Genomic DNA, 21477 nt, shown 5'->3' with positions numbered 1-21477 from the left:
CAATTTTCGCCATGCTGTCTAAAAGGTTGTTTTTCAATAATTCCCGGAATCGAACCCGGGTTTTTCCTGTCATCTCGCCGAAAAATACACGAAATCCAAACATTATCGAAGAGTTTTGTAACAGCAAGGCTTTTAAGTGACGAAAGTCGATCCATGATTCATGTGAAACTTTAAACCAGTTTTGTTAGTTTTAATAATAGCAATAGCAAATTACACAAGTTTTGTTGATTTGAGGCAAAAATAATGTTCAAAGATTTGTCTGAAACAAAAACTTAAATTACCCTAAGCTACATGCTTGATGCACAAAAGTAGAGTAATGTGGCGGACTTAATTTGTATGTTTAGTAAGTATTACCAATTACTAGTAAATAGGTTAACTATAAATATCAGGATAATAACCTAAATAAAAATTTAATTAAGTACTTTTTATTGAATGTACTATTGTATTACTCTATGAAAGCAATAAAGAAATGTATTATTATTATGAATACACTCTACATTGCTCACATTACTAAATAAATAACAAAGATAGTCAAGAGAGGGTCTTCTACAGTGGCAGTGGCGCCACTCTTGTGATTGAAAGATTTGTAATTACAGTCCTATCAACTTAAGCTGAGAATTGCATTTGTGTGAGTGATCGCCAAAAGTACCGTTAGTAAAACACATACAAATAAAATTAATGTTTTATTAAAAGGAAGTCTATAAAACACTTGCTACCAATTAGGGCGATGTAACGACACTTGACACATCCTTTTAAATAAATAAATAAATAAATAAAAACAGGTCCTCGCTCAGCATATGCCAAGGCACGAAGTACCTCGACGCTGATATTCTGCGAGCACCGTTTATAGAGAGGGCGTCCAGCCAGCCTTACAAAATACAACAAAAAGACAAACTTTATAAAATTACAAAATAAAAACAGACTAAAAACTTTTCGTTCACACCTTTAAAATACGTATTCAATTTGCATAAAATTTCTTTCACTTGGCTGCTTAATGGATTTCGTACAGGAAATTCGCTTACAGTAGGAGCCATTTCACTAATATTTGGAACACAATTACATCAAATTACACGTATCTGCTACCAGTACCGGGGGTGAAGTGAAGTATGTGAGCGACAAGGAAGCGGTGCGTGGCGGACGCGCCGCGCTTCAGGCCGCTTGCTATAATAAACCATGCGCGGGACGCGCCGCGCTTCAAGCCGATTGCCACTCTAAACTATCGGTGTGCACTCACACAAATGCAATTCTCAGCTTAAGTTGAGAGGACTGTACATAATACATAATACGATGTTCTTAGCGCTCACTAGTTGGCGCTACTATCTTCTCTAAGCCATCTAGTGAAATCTCTACTAACTGACTCAGTGGAAAACTTGCCTGTTAGGTAGTGGTGTTACTTGTATGACATAGATGTCGCTGCTGTACAATTTGGATTCTACCTTCAGGGGAACAAAACCTTTTTAGGTATGTATTTAAATTGTTAATATTGTTTATCTAGTACCGCTGAAGAAGGTAATTTATTCCAGTTTTAGTGAAAAAATTTTTACTTGATGTAGTGGTATAAGAAATAATGCTACACCATTCAAATATTTCGTTTATTTCATAAGAATTACAATATGGAGACTTGACAATTTAAAGAAATCTTATAACTAATGACAATAATAGAAAATATCCTAGGAATTATGAAAATAGGATACCTAGCTTAATCTATACGGGAATTGATATTTGGATCTTTTAAAATAGAGAGTACATCGAGTAAATCCGATAAATTTTGTCGAAGATTCAAAATTTTACTAAAAATATTTAATTATTTTGAAACTCCGAGAATTTTATCGTAATATTATGTACGTAAAGATATTACTATAACTACTTAGGCAGGTATTGGTTTTTGAAAACATAGTCTTATGGGAATAAATAAAAAAATGTTGCGAGAGATGAAAAAATACTTCGCAATACAATGTCAAAAATGTTTTTGACTCTGATCTGCGTAAATACAGTCGTAAGAATTATTTATAATTATTGTGGCAACATCGCACTCATTCCAAAAACATTGCCCGACGTTCTGCCATACACTATTTTGCAATAGGTTTTTCTTTTTTTTTGTTTTTTTCTTTTTTGTATTCGCAATTAAAATTTTCTTCCGATTTTTTAAATAATGCTTTCAAAAACCAGCAACCTTAGAAATATTTCAAATTAAAAGAGTAGGTATAAAAAGGACTAAACCCCTATGACTGTAGTTATTACATCGATAAATGCATAGGTATCAAAACATTTTGTAAACTAACTTCAAAGTTATTTTGTGACTGTTTCTCATTATAATAATAATTTCCATTTAAATTGTCACATAATGCTAGTCATTTAAAGTACTTCAGGTCTTGCCTGATAGAATGCGTGCCTGATCGTTTGTTACGTCTGGATACGATTTCTATTGCATTTACGATAGATTTTCGCTCTCCAGATTTTGTTTCAGGAATTAATTGACATTTAGACATTTATTTTATATACAAAAATAAATAATTTCAAGTTTAGACTACGGGTTTTCTGATGTTTAAAAAATGGGCCTTTACGTTATAAACCAAAGAAGTCACAGCATTTGAGTTGGAACTTTTCTATGTATTTCTTAAAACATTTTCTATATTCTGGTATAACTTACATACTAACTACTTTTTTGTCTAAAGCAATTTTGTAATTTTTGTAAAGAAAATATTACATTAAACCAGTGAATAATCTCCTTTAAGCAAACAACAACTGCCTTTATCAATACTAAAATAATTAGCATTTTGTAACAATTTTATATCTAAGCAAAACAATTTATTTCACTTAGTAAGGCACCTCACATTTTTGGTTTACATTTTTTTTTTCAAATTTTTAAATATTTTCTTCTGCCAATTTCGAGAAACTTTTAATTATATTAGCTTATACTAATTAAGAACACCAAGGAAGTATTACACCGTAATATGGCATTAAAATCATAAATAACAATTTATAATTATATCATTAAAGAGATCAAAAATAAGTATTTTTATTTTTATCAAAATTATTAATGTGTGAAAGTTTGGTATTTCTTGGTTCTTGTTTAATAAAAACAAAACTGTAAAAGAGAAACATAGTGGAAAAAAAGAAAATTGCTTACGGCCCCTGGTATAAAATTAATCAGGGATCGAAACACATCATGTAATAAATTAGCGCATTCTAGTAATTTTGTTAAATTTGAAAATTAAGAACGTGGATAAGAATTATTTTTAAGGCTTTTTAGACCCAAAACTAGACGTATTCCAGTATCTCTAACGTTTTTCTCTTTTATCAAAACAAATATTTATAATATTGGGATAAAGGAAAAAAATATTTATTTAATACCACATGACCTTAATAGAGTCTATCTATGGGTCCAATTTATATTATAGGACATTCTGACTTGGGATAACATTTTTGGAATAAATCAATAATAATATGGACACAGTAAAAGTCAGTTACGTATGTTTTTATTAACCAAGGACCTTCTAAATATTGATTGCAGTACAATTTAGTTACTATTATGCTATCATTTTAAATGTAAGATAATGTCGTATGATGATCGTTGTCGAATTGTTGCTCGTAAGAAGGGCATCACTCTGCAAACTCTTGGACCTGGAAAGAGAAAAAAAATGTTTACAACATCTGCAAAAAAGTATTTACGCCAAAAGTCGCAATTATCAAATGAAAAAAAATTTTTTTTTAACAAAAATCACAATAATAACGCATGTTATAGCCTGACCAGGAACATAAAAACCCTGGCATAGAGGCGCGTCAATTGCATTTTATAGTGCAACACTGAGTACAGTCGTACCTGTGTTAAATTAATAATTAACATTGTGAACCACTTTTCTTTCACGACTATAAAAAGATTTTAGCAATTTAATTCACAAAATCAATTGCGCATATTTAAAATAAAGTTTGTTTACACTTTGACAGCAATAGACTGACATGCAAGGTGACATCTCAATGAAGTTTTCAGTTACTGTTGCCATTAAAAGAAATTAGTACCATTAGTTTTCCGCAACATGGCGAGGGTTTTTATGTTCCTGGTCAGGCTATAGAAAGTTTATTGTTAGAGTAAAAAGGTTTATAACTGCAAAAATAGCGCCCGTAAAAATAAGTACAAAAAAGCCCTTATTTTCCTGTGTACCCTTGGCTGTTCCCTTGATGGTACAGTAGAAAATAAATTTTAACCGCTGTACCCTTGGCCGTAAAACCCAACCAACTTAAATTGTACACGTGACCAAGAGGACTAGCTTTTCTTGAATTTGGCCAAAAGACAAAAACAAATGAACATCGATAAAAACAAATGCAGTAACATGGATATGGATGTAGATAAAAGTAAAACCTAATTATAATGAATTAAGTACATAGAATAAAGACAATATTACGCCATTTTCCTGTACCACTTCTCCCTACAAATACAGGCTACCTACTTTAAATATGGGCAACTAAAAAGTATCATCTAACTCCTAACTTACGAAGTTTGACCTTTCATCATCAGCTCAACTAAAAAACCTGAAGTAATACAACGTTTGTACATACGTACCTAAAATATTTAAAGAATTATTCTCCAACTCCTAAGCGTTAAGGAGTTTTACCTTCCATCATCACCTCATGAACATTAGATGATAACTACCAGATGCATATACTTGAATATCTTTAGAATAAATATGAAAAACGATATTCGTGCCTATAAAATTTGAGGGTTGCCCTCGATTTCCCTAGGATCCCATCATCAGATCCTGACTGGGTGACAGTGGGACCACCTCAGAAGTGTACCCTATCGAACAAAAAAAAGTTTTTTTAAAAATCGGTCCACAATTGACGGAGTAATCGGTGAACATAAATAGAAAAAAAATGTGTACCCTTTTTTGAAGTCAGTTAAAAATGGCGTAATATTGTCTTTATTCTATGTACTTAATTAATTATAATTAGGTTTTACTTTTATCTACATCCATGTTACTTCATTTGTTTTTATCGATGTTCATTTCTTTTTGTCTTTTGGCCAAATTCAAGAAAAGCTAGTCCTCTTGGTCACGTGTACAATTTAAGTTGGTTGGGTTTTACGGCCAAGGGTACAGCGGTTAAAATTTATTTTCCACTGTACCATCAAGGGAACAGCCAAGGGTACACAGGAAAATAAGGGCAAAAAAGGTTTCGTTCGATTCAAATACAAGAGAACTTAAAGTTGAAAATGAAAATTCGTGTTAAAACTTGCGGGCGCCATTTTTCTGATTTGTAAGCTGTAAATATTTTAGTGTTTATTTAGTACTTTATACATGGTAAGGTAAGGTACAGTTTTCGGTATGCAAAATATTTGAAATAATATGTTTTCCGACGTCCAAATCCGATGTGGGCTGTGCACGTCTAATTGGATGGCTGTTACACCGAACTGTGACTTTTGTCACGAGACTAAAGTGAATTTTACCTACAATTTTACTATGTATTTCAGGGGGAAAAAGCATTGTGTTACTTGGACATAATTTAGAAAACCACTATTAGATGTAGAGGGCATCTGTAGTGAAATCAGAAAGTAAGAAAGAAAGAAAATTGTTTATTTGGTTCAAACAAAATTGTTGAACCAAAATGGCTCCTACTCAGCTTGTATCATATTCCGTAAATAACATGATGCTGGTATTCTGTAGGAACCATTTTGAAAAGAGCGTCACCAGGGACGCAATAAACATTGGCATTTCACCATAAACATTAATAAACTTTTACATAAAAATGTAACACTTAACAATATGAAATAAAATCTACTCTTTATTGCTTAAAAAATACCTAGACTTTTCTGGCGCATTGTACTCTCTTAGGTGACCATGTGAGCGTGTTGTGTACTATGAGTGTATTAGTGTGAGTGTGTGTGAAGCAGGCAGAAAATAATAACAATAATAATATCTGCAAACATTACTTTAGAGCTACTTAAACACCGGATATCTGTCTGATACCAGCAGACTGATACCGCAGTCTAATACCAGGGTCCCATTATGCCACACAAATGATACTCACGCCAAATAGGAAAAATTTGAGTTTTCGTTAAAGTTAGTATGTTTTCATTAAGCCTAGCTAGCATCATACCTATAGGTTCTATAGATAAGTTGCTAGATATCAAGATATGTGTGTGAAATCAACAATACCTTTTTTGTATCCTCGTAACTTAAGTAAGTAGATAATACAGAGAAGGTAAAGTTAAATAAATAAACGTGTTTTTTCATTTAAAGCTGTTCGCTTAAAAAGAAAAAGTCAAAACGTATGCAAATTTACTCAATGTAGATACTTTTTGCTTCAATACCGTTACAATACGGTGTGATACGCAGCCTGTGGCTGCATAACGACGTAACGGTTCCCTCGGATATTTGCTATTTATCTCCTTTTTCGGCGCGACGGCACTATCTGGCGTCAATGTGCCAGAAAAGGACAGATAGTGTCACGAGGGTTGCTTTATGAATGGAATTTAAATTTAAATAATTGGATGGCCATTGGTGTCGGTTAAGGTTATGGCCACACGATTTATAATTTTAAATAAATTAAAAAATTGACACATTTCTCATAGTCCCGAATGAACTATCTAGAATAGAAGGTTCTTATTTAGAACCTTTCCAAAACATATATTTTACCTAGTGTAACTAAAGTGTGGTCATGCTAAGAAACCTAATAATACCTTCCCAAACTAAGGACGTCAACTGCTGCCCTGAGCCCCTGAGTAAATAAAAGTACTAACATCGTTCTTCATTAAAAAGTTCCACCTTTTTCCATCGATGCCATCAAATTCCGAAGTTTTCTAACTCTTATGCAATAAATCGGCATTTCTTAATTAGGGTTGGCAGGCAGCTAATATGCATTATTATTTTTTAACGTGAAAGATTTAACTTAAAATCATTATCATATTTTTGGTCTCTACTGCAGGAACACGACTTTATTTTACCCGAGGCAAATAGATTTGGTCCTTATTTCCTGGAACCTTATTTTGTCCCTTAGGCCCAGAACATACGGTGAAACGCAACTGCAACGAAACTGCAACTTTCTGATGATTCTGATGAATGAAACTGAAACTGAAAGTTTCAAACTGGTCGCGTCATGTGGTCTCTCAACGGACGCTATGGCAGAAACTTAGATGCAACTCAAAAGTAACTAGCAGTTGCAGTTTCGTTGCAGTTGCGTTTCACCGTCTGTTCTGGGCCTTAGTCGCCTCTTACGACATCTATGGGAAGAGTGGTCCTAATCTATAATATTGCCGGAATCCCCTACTTTTAAGCTGTATAAATCCTTCCTTGAGTTGATGGGGACTGAACTAACGGGACTATTCCCACCTCTCGTTCCCACCGCTGCAACTCCTGTGTAGCCAGGATCTACAGCTTGACAGCCAATAAAAATCCAACCAGTGAAGGTCAAGTTTGTCCCGGAGAAAGTTGAACTGTCATTGGACCCGCAACGAAATTAATCAGAAGAACATAGGAGGGGTTCGAAGTTAAGGTTCGACTTCCCTCCATTGCAAAGGGGATTGTACCTGTGATTGTACTAGCAACTTCTCTGATCTGAGCGGAAGTCCGATGTCTCAAGTTTTGGAGACCCTGAATAGGGTCAACGTACGATATCCGACGTAAATCAAAGATATTGTGAGATTAAAAGATACGTCGCCGTAATGCAATGGCATCCATCTTGTACTCGCGTTATGCAAGAGGTTTGTTTAAAACCATTAAAAGTTTATCGGATAACTCGTTACTTAATCGATAAATTCTTAACGATGTTTGATTTAATCACTTTTTTATGCCACTGAATAATGACGTTGAGATTTCGTGATTTATTTGTTACAAAGTTTTAAAACTTTCAGAGAGTAAGCTATTAAATAAAGTATTTTTGTTGTTATAAGATTGGTTTCTAGTTTACTTTTCCAACGTATACTTTACTAGCTTTTGCCCGCGGCTTCACCTGCGTGAAATTTAGTTTGTCAGAGATCGTCATAAATTATAGCCTAATGTTATTCTAGGTTATAAAGAATAATGCTGTAGAGTTTCATCAAATCCGTTCAGTAGTTTTGGCGTGAAAGAGTAACAAACATCCATACAGACATTCAGACATCCAAACTTTCGCATTTATAATATTAGTAGGATACTGGCTAAATAAAATTCTTCTCACTGCAGCGCTGGCAAAGATTCATTTTTACCATAATAATATTAATTTAACTTTTTTTCTCTATTTTCCTTTATCGTTCTTCATGAGAAAGTTGTTTCCAATAAATGCTACCTAATACAGCAGTAGGGTCAGTCTAATTTTAGATTAAAACATTATTCTATACCATTTAATTTCTATAAAGCAGATAGATATTACTATTATAGGTCGCTCAACGAGAGTTGAGGCCATCAACACAAGCAAGATTTGTATTAGTACATACGCTGACTGCGCTGACTATAGTATTGCTTTTGGTCTCGCTTACGGGACTAGTCACACCTCTCGTTCCCATTGCTACAACTCTGTGTAGCCAGGATCTACAGCTTGACCGCCAATAATCCAACCAGTGAAGGTCAAGTTCGTCCCGGGGGAAAGTTAAACTGTCATTGGACCCGCAACGAAATTAATCAGAAGAATATAGGAGAGTTCGTTTCTGTCTCGCTTGCAGACATTACAAGAGCGTGGTAGAGTGTATTCGATGTTTGAACTTGAATGAGTAATGTGTTGTGTTAAGAGGCTGATAAAGGTGACTGACTTTCTTCCGCCACTTCTTCTCAGCACCAATTATGCTGTCCCGAAGTGGTGGTAGGGCAAACTATATTTGGGACGTGTGTAAGCGCCCTGGAAAGGGCCTATGTACTGAAAGGCTTTGACTTTGTTGTTTGTGTTCAAATATTACCTGCATCAGTGTGAGTGTATTTGCCTCAACTTTCGTTGAGCGGCCTATACATCCAAGCTATCTGATCGTACACACTGAAAATGGATCCTAAGTTTTACTTTCGTATTAAAAGATTATCTTTACGAGCAACCTATAAAACGGCCATTTCCAATATATTTCAAAGTTTTATCCCTTTAAAGGTACATCCATTCGCCTATACGGGAGTCGTATACATAATTCATGGGGTATTTTTAGCCCGCACTGGTCTCAAGAGTCAAGACTAGACTTAGCAAAAAGTTGACTTTGACTTTTTATGCCTTGATCGAGGTGTGGTGAACGAAAGAACGTAAAAGCGCCCGCAATTTTAAATCCATTGCTGAGTAAATTGCTCCGAACAAGGTAGTGATTGTGGATGTTTTTCATGTTTAAAACATGAAAAAATATTACCACCTAGAAAATATATGAAATATGAAGGAGATGCAACTTAATTTCAGAAAAACAATTGAATATCGATTTTGGAATATATGTGTGACGATTAGACGAAGTGACCATAAGAAAAGTAGGTACATGAATAATCGTCGATAAAGATGAATTTAAGTTGTAAAAACGTCACTTCTAGGTTTTCAAAATCAATTGATCAAAATATGATAAATGAAATTCAAAACAAAAAAATATACGAACATCATAAAAACCATTATCTTTTATCACCTTTTTGGAAAAGTTCATGGAACAATCTGAAAACACTTTTCGTTCTAATAAGTTTTAAGATAAACAACAGTACTTGTCTATGATTTTATCGTTGTATCTATCCTCCATAATATAAAGGAGTTCTATCAAGATTGTCAGAAGTGTAAAAAGTAGTTTTAAATGTTGCGCACATCAATAATTCAGATGGCATTATAGATCGTACTCGTACTATTTTAAAAGTATTTAAATTCGTTTAAAACTATGCAAAAGGGGAAAATGATCATTGACATAGTTAAGGATCCATCGAGCTTTAAAAGAATTCGACAAAAGCAACAAAAATTCACAATTGATTAACCATAATTCATTATTAGGTAGGTTTTTTTTGGACTCTACTGAGGGAGCACGAATCTCTCTAATTTACCAGAGGCAAATGAAGTATTTGGCCTATACTCGTCTAGCCTCTAGCCCAGTCTTTCCCAAAGTGGGCGATAACGCCCCCTTGTGGGCGCTGCAGGCTTAAAGGGGGGCGGTAAGAGACCCAGAAAAAAAATCGGGACGTTGTGTAGAGGCTTGGGCGGCGTCATCTACTAGGAGGACTCTGAGACACCGACTGAGCTCGACTCTTGACTACAAAAATGGGGGGCGCTAAAAATAATTTATTCTCAAAGTGGGCAGTAGACTAAATAAGTTTGGGAACCGCTGCTCTAGCCAGACGGTTTGGAAAGGCCTGGTGTTCGCGATATTTTGTTCCTTAGACACCTGTCACGACATCCATGTGAGGAGTAGAGAGTTATTCTGCTCTGTCAAAAACTCAATACGGCCTTATTTCGCTTCAGCCATAAGACGTCCACTGCTGGACAAAAGCCCAAGGATATTCACAATGACCGGTCCAAAATTTCCATTTCTAAACGTAATTTTGTCGCAGATTGATGTGCTGTTGGAACAATTAAAGACTCTTTATCATATTAATTCCAACAACAGAAATATCGTCGCGTAAAAACATCGCAATTAATCAACCAGTCCAGAAATAGGTTATTCTGTAAAACACGCTAAATACCGAGGTGCGGCGTGTCGTGCGAAAACTGGGCTCGGTTGTCCATTAGGGACATTAAATTGAGCAATTAGAGGGAAATTGCTGAAAGTATGACACCGGCTATGCTGGGGGTCGACTCTCAAACGTGTGGATGTCTATCGACTAACAAACTATGAGAATACATCAATTTACACACTGGCACTTCTTATGTGGATGTATAAAATATATAAAACACACTTTATTGTACACAACAAAAGACAAGAAAAGAAACAGAAAGAAAAATATAAAAGTACAAAAGAAAAGGAAAAGATAAATGAAGTACCTACTTATGTGCTATTTTGTAACAAAAATGATTAGTATGATGTGCTTTCGATTGTTCATGATGAATATTATGATATTATTGAAACATCAAAATGAAATACTCATCCCAATTTAAAATTTTATTCATTAAAACGTGCTGGTTTGGTTTCTGGAACTGTTTTGGAAATATAATAAATAACTTACGTTTTCCAAAGTAAACCCCCAGATTGGGCAAAGTCAATTTTGCTAATTAATACACAATAACTTAGAACTCTGACCTTTAAGGTCAAAAAAGGTTGTCGGGATAGTGAAATGTCAAATTAGAGTTTTAAATAACTAACGTATTGCCATCAGTTGATTGTCTGCCTCGCCTTGATTAAAATTTTGTGATTTTGCACGTAGCATTCCATCTACGACATTGTAGGATTAAAATGGACGGAAAACTATCCGATTGGAAACCCTGCTGCCAAGATACAACGTCCGTCGTGATTTAAACCAAGTACCTAGTCCTCAGAATGGCTGATTTTAGTGTCACGCGGACCGTCCGGTGCGGACCCGCTCCGCACGGCCAGTCTGTATGAACTTCTAGGGAGCGCTTTAGAGTAATGCGGTCCGGAGGAACCGCTCGCTCCCTAGCAGTTTATACAGATCGGCTGTGCGGAGCGATCCGCACAGACACTAAAACCAGCCAATGCGTCATGTCATGGCTTTTCTTCGTTGCCACAACGCGTCTTGTCCATTTTCATAAAGCTGCCACGGGACGAATTTCGCGATGTGGACGTTTCATAGTGACCACGCGTTGTGAGCTATTTTTTTCGCTCAATCAGTGTTTTCAGTCTTCAAACATAAAAGTAAAAACTGTCTGTGGTTTTTTTAAAGTTGTAAAGACGCACTTTTGCAACAAAAATGCACAGTCTGAATGCTGTTGTTGACTTATTTTAGCATGATACTCGGAACGTTATGAACTTTGATAGGTATAATAATTTAAAAACCACGCTTTCCCTGAAATTTGAAATTAATTAATATAATGCAGAAAGGTGCATTCTAATTGAACGATTACGGTAAACATCGCATGACGGGCGGCCATTAGTGCAATGTTTATGGTAAATGGAATCAAACGTTGTTACGTTGTTAAATTGTTTACAGTTAAAACTGTTAGTTGGTTCCCAGTCTGGATTTGGAAAAAATAATAAACTATTCTTGACTTGTAGACAAATAAAGCTCTTCCTTTTGTTTTTGTTACAGATTTCTAAATATTATTAATATAAGGCTATGAACGTCTGAAAATGAAAAGTACCTTTAGTTTCTTTTTAGTCCCGAATTTATGGGAAGAGGAACTTATCAGCAACAAGCAGGAAAAGTACTTAACAACTAGAAAAAAATTCTCATTTTTTACTTACTCCAAGTTACTTATACTCAGCTATGAGAGTCTCATAGCCCGAAGGTGGAAGCGAGGTTCACCCGGAATCCTCAACCACAGAGGAATTGGCTATCTTACCTCTAACTGCCGGAACACAACAATGCTGTTAACATTGTTGTTATGGCGACAGACTTAGGTAAGATGGTGGTAGCTAGCCAGGTGGACTTAGAACAAGCCCTACCACCAACCAAACCGAACAGAAAAATCTGCCCCCATGCCCCAATAAAAGTATCTTATTCGCACATGTAACTCAAAATAAACTTTAAGCGTCAAAAGGTCTGTAATCTGTGGGTAAATATTATGTTATTCCACCAACACAAAGACGAATGAGCCATCAGTTCAGTGATTGATCGCCGAATTCCAAAGCATTTACTGCAATCCATCATGAACTGGCCTCAGGTCTAGGTCGTAATGACACACCTTGTATAGGCGGCACATCAAGCTACCGAACCTTATGTATTTGTATTAGGTGTGATTTTACAACAAAAAGTTTACTGTACAAATTAATTTGATTATGACCTGTGCGCAGCATGATGTAGGTAAAACTTTTGAAGAACTTCCTGACCTAATAGATATTAATATTCGTAACAGAATCAATGTCGCTACCGCAGTTTCAAGACAAGCCCTGGCGGTCTTGATGTACGCTGAGCGGGTGCCTTTTGTCAGAGGGGCACAAGCAGTTATCTGTCCACTTGTGTATTTCTCTCTGTATGTATAGCTATGTCTTGCTTGCTTGTATACCTTTCTTTCAAATAAAAAGTTTTCTATTCTATCGCTTCATAGAGAAGCACAAAAAAATGGAGGGAGGCGCTTTCGAAATTAAAACTTCTTGTGTGCCAAGTTTGATTCTAAACCGAATAAAGATTTTTCATTTTTATTTTCACTGACGATTTTTCTTTGACTTATTATGCGCTAACTAAAAGAAGTTATTTTCACAGGTAACATAGTACGCTTTAGATTTGACCACACAAAATACATCCTGCATACAATAATAAGTTAGTATTTGCCCGCTGTGTTTAGGTATGTCATTTTAATTAGCCAGTTACTCCTAAATCATGTTTTGCCTTCTAGCATTAGAATTTGATTATGAAACCAGTCGAAACTAAAACTGTACTTATGAATCTTAGGACAAGCTAAGTATTAAGTAACAATGTATTTAAATTTTACATGTTGCAAAATATCCATCGTTTCTGACTTAATCTCTTCGAATATTAAAAAGAAATAGAGAAACCGGAATTTAATTTGTTTGTTTAATGTACATATGTAAGTATATCCTCTCCACAGAACAGATTTTTTTCTGTTTTATATTGTAGTCCTCTCCATGGATTCTCTGGAAGAAGTCACTAATTCTTAGCAATAAGACTGCCTTTGTCCCTTTTCGATTTTGTATTTTTTGTGTCGTGTGCTATATAAAAAGCAATCTGTATTTAAATGACTATTTATTTATACGGTTTCCAGATTCACTTTTCATCCTAAAAATATCTATTGATTCCAAAATTGCACCTGCAAATGCCATTTGCCGGGTCGGAAGCGACTGCGTGACATTTGACAGGCTCACCTTGATCCGTGACTTTCTATATTTGCATACACACAGACACACACAGAGCTTTATTAATATGATTAATGCTCTAACATGTCATGTACCTACTTAGATTTTACGACTATTTGCTGTTATTAGACTTGCAAGGTTGTATTGAATACAAATTTTGTAGGTGCAGATAATTTAGTTTTCAATCACAATAATTACGTTGTCCTAAACAAAACACAGTCAACAGCATATAAGACTAACATTTTTTGTTGCAAAATAGCACGTATTGCAACAATATAAGATGCTACAGTAATTAATACCTTGATGTATATGTCTATACTAATATTATAAAGAGGAAAACTTTGTTTGTTTGTTTGGTTGTAATTAATAGACTCAAAAACTACTGGACCGTTTTTAAAAATTCTTTGACCATTCGAAAGCTATGTTTTTCACGAGTAACATAGGCTACATTTTAGGTATTTTGGAAAAACATAATAGTCCACGCGGGAGAAGCCATGGGCGGAAAGCTAGTACTTTATAGACTAAGAGCTAGTGAACGCCAGACCTACGTTATTTTATAAAGGCTGAAAGTTTGTCAGCGCATGCTCCCAACATAGCTAAGAACCATGGCCAAGCATGAAGTTTGGGTCATGGTGGCTTTGGCAGACAGACGGTACTAAAGGTGTGTAAAATACCAACTTAATTACGTCACAGTATAAAGGCTGATTTTTTTATATTTCCTTCAAAATGTTATTAGAAATGACGTCATTAATTGACAGACACCTACCATGGTGGCAGCCCTTAGCCAGACACCTTAAAGTTCATGAAAATGTAGTCCTACTTACGTCATACTATAAAAGCTGATATTTATATAAAATATTTGAACTATCATTTGATGAAGTTTCCTCATCAGCCAGACTCTTCTGATGGTTCCTTCGCCTTGCCAGACAGCTTTTAGGGTGGCTGAAAGTGCGAACGCGAGGAACTATAAATATTGTTTTTGGTACTTTTTCTTAAGTTATTCAAGTATTTGAGTCTGTAAATCATCATCTCATGTTGATGAGCTGATGATGGAAGGTAAGTACAACTCCTTAAGGCTTAGGTAATCCCTAATTTTAAAGTGATTACCTCTGAAAGTTGCCTAGAGTAAAGTTCTTAGCAACATTATCATTACCTATGTTAATGCTAATGTTGCTAAGAACTTTACTCTAGGCGTTTAGCAACTATTTTGAAGATACAATTTGTGGCACCACATTTTCCGCGTATATAAATTCTAGTGAGGATTTGGGGGTCCTAATTCAATATAGAATTATTATAGTATTATTTGATATTATAAATTTGATTATACTATGCATAGTAATAGATATATCGTGATGGTTTCGCTGGAAGGATACTCCGCAGCGCAACCACTTTCAATAACAAAATACGGCGAAACCTGTGACACCTTTTTTTTTTAATAGGACTGGAATTTTATAGACATTTCAAAGATTTATTTTAGAAACTTACACTAGACTAGTTAAATCAAAAGTAGTTCCGCCGGGGAGCATGACGTGAATTATCCTACAACTCCTAAGCGTTAAGGAGTTGTACCTTCCATCAACATGGGATGATAACTAGCTGCAGCAAACACCCAAATAACTTTAGAAACTATACTTATATATACTGGTTAAAGAATTGTCCTCCAACTCCTAAGCCTTAAGGAGTTGTACTTACCTTCCATCATCAGCTCATCAACATGAGATGATGATTTACAGACTCAAATACTTGAGTAACTTAAGAAAAAGTACAAAAAACAATATTTATAGTGCCTCGCGTTCGCACTTTCAGCCACCCTAAAAGCTGTCTGGCAAGGCGAAGGAACCATCAGAAGTGTCTGGCTGATGAGGAAACTTCATCAAATGATAGTTCAAATATTTTATGTAAATATCAGCTTTTATAGTATGACGTAAGTAGGACTACATTTTCATGAACTTTAAGGTGTCTGGCTAAGGGCTGCCACCATGGTAGGTGTCTGTCAATTAATGACGTCATTTCTAATAACATTTTGAAGGAAATATAAAAAAATCAGCCTTTATACTTTGACGTAATTAAGTTGGTATTTTACACACCTTTAGTACCGTCTGTCTGCCAAAGCCACCATGACCCAAACTTCATGTTTGGCCATGGTTCTTAGCTATGTTGGGAGCATGCGCTGACAAACTTTCAGCCTTTATAAAATAACGTAGGTCTGGCGTTCACTAGCTCTTAGTCTATTAGTCACTATCCCCCTTATTTTCCCTTTGTTTTTCACCTGTCATCCGCTTTGCAATGGAGGGAAGTCGAACCTTAACTTCGAACTCCTCCTATGTTCTTCTGATTAATTTCGTTGCGGGTCCAGTGACAGTTTAACTTTCCCCCGGGACAAACTTGACCTTCATTAGTTGGATTTTTATGGCGGTCAAGCTGTAGATCCCGGCTACACAGGAGTTGCAGCGGTGGGAACAAGAGGTGGGAATAGTCCCGTATCCCCCTTTAAATTACAAAGAGCTAGACTCTGGTTGAACTCCGGTTTAAATTGACATTTAGTACGGAAATGTCATTTTAAACCAGTGTTTGTCCCAGGTTTAATTTTTTTGACATAATTATGTCGTGACAGAGCATACAAACTGAAGCACATTTGACCCAAAAACACTCCCTCGGGCTAATTTTATACTTCAGTCATGGACTAAGTTAAGCAGTAGTCCTATACATATCGGATACTCTTATGTACATAGGCACTTACAGGGCAGATATGTACCATCCTAGACTGCATCTCACTTAACACCAGGTGCGATTGCGGTCAAATACCTGCCTTGTCTAGCATAAAAAAAACGTACAAAGCCGGACTTGATTTGTCTTTTAAAAATGCCGATCAATTCAGATGGCTCACTCGTAGGAGGTGACGTGTTTTAACTAAATATTCTTAACCTTTACAAAGCCAAAAGTGCTCACAGACTCTTCGAACCAGGAACAGAAGATACGTTATTATTATAGGTTTCTAAATTGAGAATTTAAAGCTTCAGCGTGCTTATTTTCGACATAAATATGAACTCAAAAGCTTAAGTAAGTAGAGAATGAGCACACAAGCTTAAAATCTTAATTTAGAAACCAGGGTTAGACATTTAAGCCCGTTTCCACAAACGATGCTTGCTTAAGTGAAGCAGCAAATCGAACGGACAGCGTTGAATAGAACTCTGTGATTATTTCGTGTGTCACCCTGAGCGTCCACGTGCACTGTGAGACCTCATAGTAATGTTTGTGAATACGGGCGTTAGTCTCTAGATGTTGTTATCATATTTACTAACTCAGCATTTTATTTGCATTTAGTTAAAATGTCGTAGATGACGTAATGAATATACTTTAGTTAGAAGCTCATAAAATTTACTCGGTTATGAACTCATTTACTTTAAGAAATACGTCAGAAATGCCTTTAAAACAAAATATAATAAACAATCTGGATGTTTAAGCACTACGTTAATACAATGACGGCTTCAAAACCTAATTGAATGTAACTCCGAACATGATAATAAGTTTGCGAGTGCATTAAGATGCAGTCGTGTTTAAAGATATTTAACGAAAGGTCACAGTTGTAAAATGTTGCATGAAGGATACAACAATAGTGGCATAGATCAACCCGCAGATGGGACAGTGCGATGAAGACGTTATTTATGTGCCTAGCATAGTTAAGCACAGTCGAGGGACTAAATAGCTAGCATTCCTGATCTTAGCTACATACTTACATTATGAAATTTTCGACTTCCTGCGTGTTTGGTTGAATGTTTTTATTTATTTTTGAATGAGCAAGTAACATTTTTGATTTGTTTCGAACTTAAGACCGAATGTCAGGAAGGCACTGCCCAAATAACCTAAATGAATAGTACTTTATTTATGTATATATTTCATTATTTATAAAATGTCTTGCAACACAAAAAATAGATGCTCTCGAGCACCTAAATCCAATTCCGCTGTAGACACTTAAGCATAATTATATCAGACGTGTTTAGCAAAAAACAAACTTTATAGAACAGTTAATTGAGTCAAAAACCAATTAAAGTTATGACATCGTCCAATTATGGCGACGTTTTTGCTCGCCAAAAGCTTAATGATGTCTTAATAATACGCTTAATACGTTGTGTGGGCTAATTGCTATCGAAATCGTTCAAGTTTCGATTGTGTCAGCCATAATGTGCCGTTACTTTACCACAGTTCGCGAATCGGTAAAAAATATGTTACAGAAAAACCGGAGATTTTTTAATGAGGCGATAATCAACCATTTACTACTTTAGACAGTAATTAACATTATCATTAACTGTCTACGTCTGTTATAATATTTATAGCCTAAAAGCTAGCCAAATTCGTATTCTATCTTGTGGGTTTAGGCAACTGAGGTGCGACTTCCCAACAAAGCAGGAGTAGGTATATTTTGTCAAGAAATTTAATTTAATTGACATTTCTCTATAGAAAATAGCCAAGATGACTTCATGCATTTGTTTCGTACATGAAGGAGAGAGAGAGAGAGAGAGAGAGAGAGAAATTAAACCAGATTTTGCTCAAAATAAATTATCTTCAGACTTTGTTACGCTAATCTTTTGCCTTGGCTGTTTCTATGGTGTAGCTCCCCTGAGCTATGCTTGTATGTGCTTAACTTTGCTAGGCACATAACTGCCTGGTTACACTCGTATGTATTACTATTATTAGTGGGAACTAAGTGGCGAAAAATCAAGGTAGGTTTTGAAGTCTTATTCGTGCCAAATGAAGAAGCTACGAGTACATCTTCATAACGCAATGAAGTGGCACTTCTGTAAGCCTTTTACTCTGTGCCAATATCAGAATGCTGTCGGTAAATGTCAAACTTTCGCGCAGGATCCACCTGCTGCAAATATCATCGCACTGGGCACGTAGGAAGTGCTTATTGTTACTACCTATCTATTTACTAAAGTAGGCTTTAGATAGATTACTTTGTTTGAAAGAAGCTACCTAGTTTAGTTTTAACTTATAGATGAGTTTCTTGCGCTGCTTTTTTTCAGCACTGGCCCATTTATTGTACCGGCAGTGGTAGGGTTAATACGGAGACATGTAAAAATGCTTTTTAAAAACCTACTTGCAAAAATAAAATGAGTTTCATGAGTTTTAATATACTTAGGTACCTACATAACAGATAGCATTTAAATTTTTTGTAAGAAATAATCTCAAGATGACTGAACTTATTCTTGATCATTATTTGATCTAAGTAAATCCACTGCTAGACTTTTTACCCAAGGAACGCTACAAAGTACCTACGATATATAGCCTGACCAGGAACATAAAAACCCTCGCCATGTTGCGGAAAACTAATGGTACTAATTTCTTTTAATGGCAACAGTAACTGAAAACTTCATTGTCATGTCACCTTGCATGTCAGTCTATTGCTGTCAAAGTGTAAACAAACTTTATTTTAAATGTGCGCAATTGATTTTGTGAATTAAATTGCTAAAATCTTTTCATAGTCGTGAAAGAAAAGTGGTTCACAATGTGTTAAAGTATTTGTCGAAGAGAAATACTAAGGGTTCGGACAATATTTTCATTGAATAATTTTTCCGACAAGGGTGTCAAATTGACTGACATGTTTATCGTATAGTACAGTCCACTATGAAAATTAGCTGTGGTTTGTTTCAACTACCTATTTTAAAGTTTTTTGTCACTTTCTAAGTGTTGAATTTTCTGGAATTGGGAAAGAAGTACCGATTTTGAAGCATTCATGAGCAGACATTGCAGTTGAATATTCAAGTTCTGAATTTGATTATTGCTGAATAATAAAATAAATCCTACTAGCTCGATTGATGTTTTCATTTAATTTATATATAACCAGGTTACCTATAATAATATTTTTTCGTTAATTCATGAAAATATCAAATTAGCCCGTAATCCTGAATCCTCATACATAAAGTTAGCCTATTAATTTAACACAGGTACGACTGTACTCAGTGTTGCACTATCAAATGCAATTGACGCGCCTCTATGCCAGGGTTTTTATGTTCCTGGTCAGGCTATACCTTGGTAATCTCCAGGAACCACGATACGTTTTACTTTTGGAAAAGTCTTCTACCATTTCTTTTATTAGCCACGATAGCCCAACGGTGAAGTGGTCGGACTGGCCGACTCGAGATCCGAGGCACGCGGGTTCGAATCCCACCGCTCGACTATTGTGGTGAGCCCACTCGTAACACAAGCTTATTTAGCTTACCACGAGAGGCTAACAGGACTATTAGTAATTTGTGCAATACAAATCTATCTTAACAATAAAAATGAATTGCTGTTCGTTAGTCTGATTAAAATTCGAGAACGGCTGGGCCGATTGAGCTGATTTTGGTTTTAAAATGTTTGTCGTAGACCAGGGTAGGTCTAAACGGTGAGCAAATACGCGCGCGATATTGTTTTCTGTGACAGACAAAATTCCACGCGGGCGAAGCCGCGGGCGGAAAGCTAGTCTTAAAAAAAAAAGGTTTAATTAGTAATCTTTATGAAACCGCAGGTTTATGATGATGCTTTTCAAGCATAGCTAGTTGAATAAATAAACGGAATACAGACCGGGACTCGTACGTAAAGCCTTCCCATTAGGCTATACGTACCAGCATACCTGATCATACTTATCATAATGACTGGCAACAGGACGAGTGACGTCACATCCGCAGTCATCGACCGGGGGACTAGATCCGAGGGTTTTATTGCGCTTTATTGATTAGCGGAGAAATTATTAGTTAACGGTGTGCTATGTGAAACAAGTCGTGTGTTTACTTGTTTTAGTTTCCCGCGATTTTGAACGGCTAAGGCCCGGTTTCCACTAAAGCGGAGCGGAGCGGAGAAGTGTTTTTGAATGACCAATCAGATTTAATTATTTCCACTTCGTCGGCCGTTTGGTGTAGTGGTTCAGAACGGACTACTATGCCGAGAAGTCCCGGGTTTGATTCCCGGTCGGGCAGAAATTGTAATGATAATAAGTTCTGTGACGGGTCTGGGTGTTACTATGTAGGTATGCCTATGTATTTAAATGAATAACTAGTATATTCGTTAAGATAGCACCCATAACACAAGCATATAAATTACTTACTTTGGGTGGGGTTAGCTGGCGCTGTGTGAATGAAATGTCCAAAGATTTGTTATTACTATCTCTTTATTCATTTTTTTTCTTAATTTTAAATATTTTTTTACAATGTAAATAATAATAATTATAGATAGATAGATAGATAAAACGTTTATTTGCATAACAGAAACACACATTACAAACAGAAAGTACCAAAAGTAGGACAAAATAGTACCCTCAGGACAATATGACAAATTATTATTAAATTATTATTATCATTATTACTTCTCTTCTCCTCTCTCATAAAAAAAATTGACGGCTCAAACCTTCTCCGCTCCGCTTTGGAAACCGGGCCTTAAGGTTTAAAAGACATCAACGCGCACGTATCCATATTTAAGGACCGGGATAAAATCTATCCTATTTTTTTCCTGTACTTTTAAATAAGAAAGAAAGAAAAAATATTTATTTGGTACTAAATGATAAACATTGATATTACAAAGCAAAAATAATAAAATAGCTATCTTTATACCGAATCCGTACAGATGTTATTATGTGAGACAGCAAAAGACATGAGTGTTTACTTATTTTC

General features: G+C 35.6%; 1 protein-coding gene across 1 annotated transcript in view; it reads right to left on the bottom strand.

Annotated features, from left to right (window-relative positions):
- Positions 1-1893: 1893 nt before the first annotated feature.
- The window catches only part of sano (CABIT domain-containing protein serrano), a 158862-nt gene continuing 139278 nt past the window's right edge, over positions 1894-21477 (bottom strand). The window contains exon 6 of the mRNA XM_028315066.1: positions 1894-3624. The gene's annotated coding sequence lies outside the window, so the exon portion shown is untranslated. The remainder of the gene's footprint in view (positions 3625-21477) is intronic.

The sequence above is a fragment of the Ostrinia furnacalis genome, unplaced genomic scaffold, assembly GCF_004193835.3.
Source record: "Ostrinia furnacalis isolate ACB-3 unplaced genomic scaffold, ASM419383v2 OfSCF4967, whole genome shotgun sequence".
Taxonomy (NCBI): domain Eukaryota; kingdom Metazoa; phylum Arthropoda; class Insecta; order Lepidoptera; family Crambidae; genus Ostrinia; species Ostrinia furnacalis.
The sequence above is the reverse complement of the archived record's forward strand: the minus strand, read 5'-3'. Positions and strand labels throughout refer to the sequence as shown.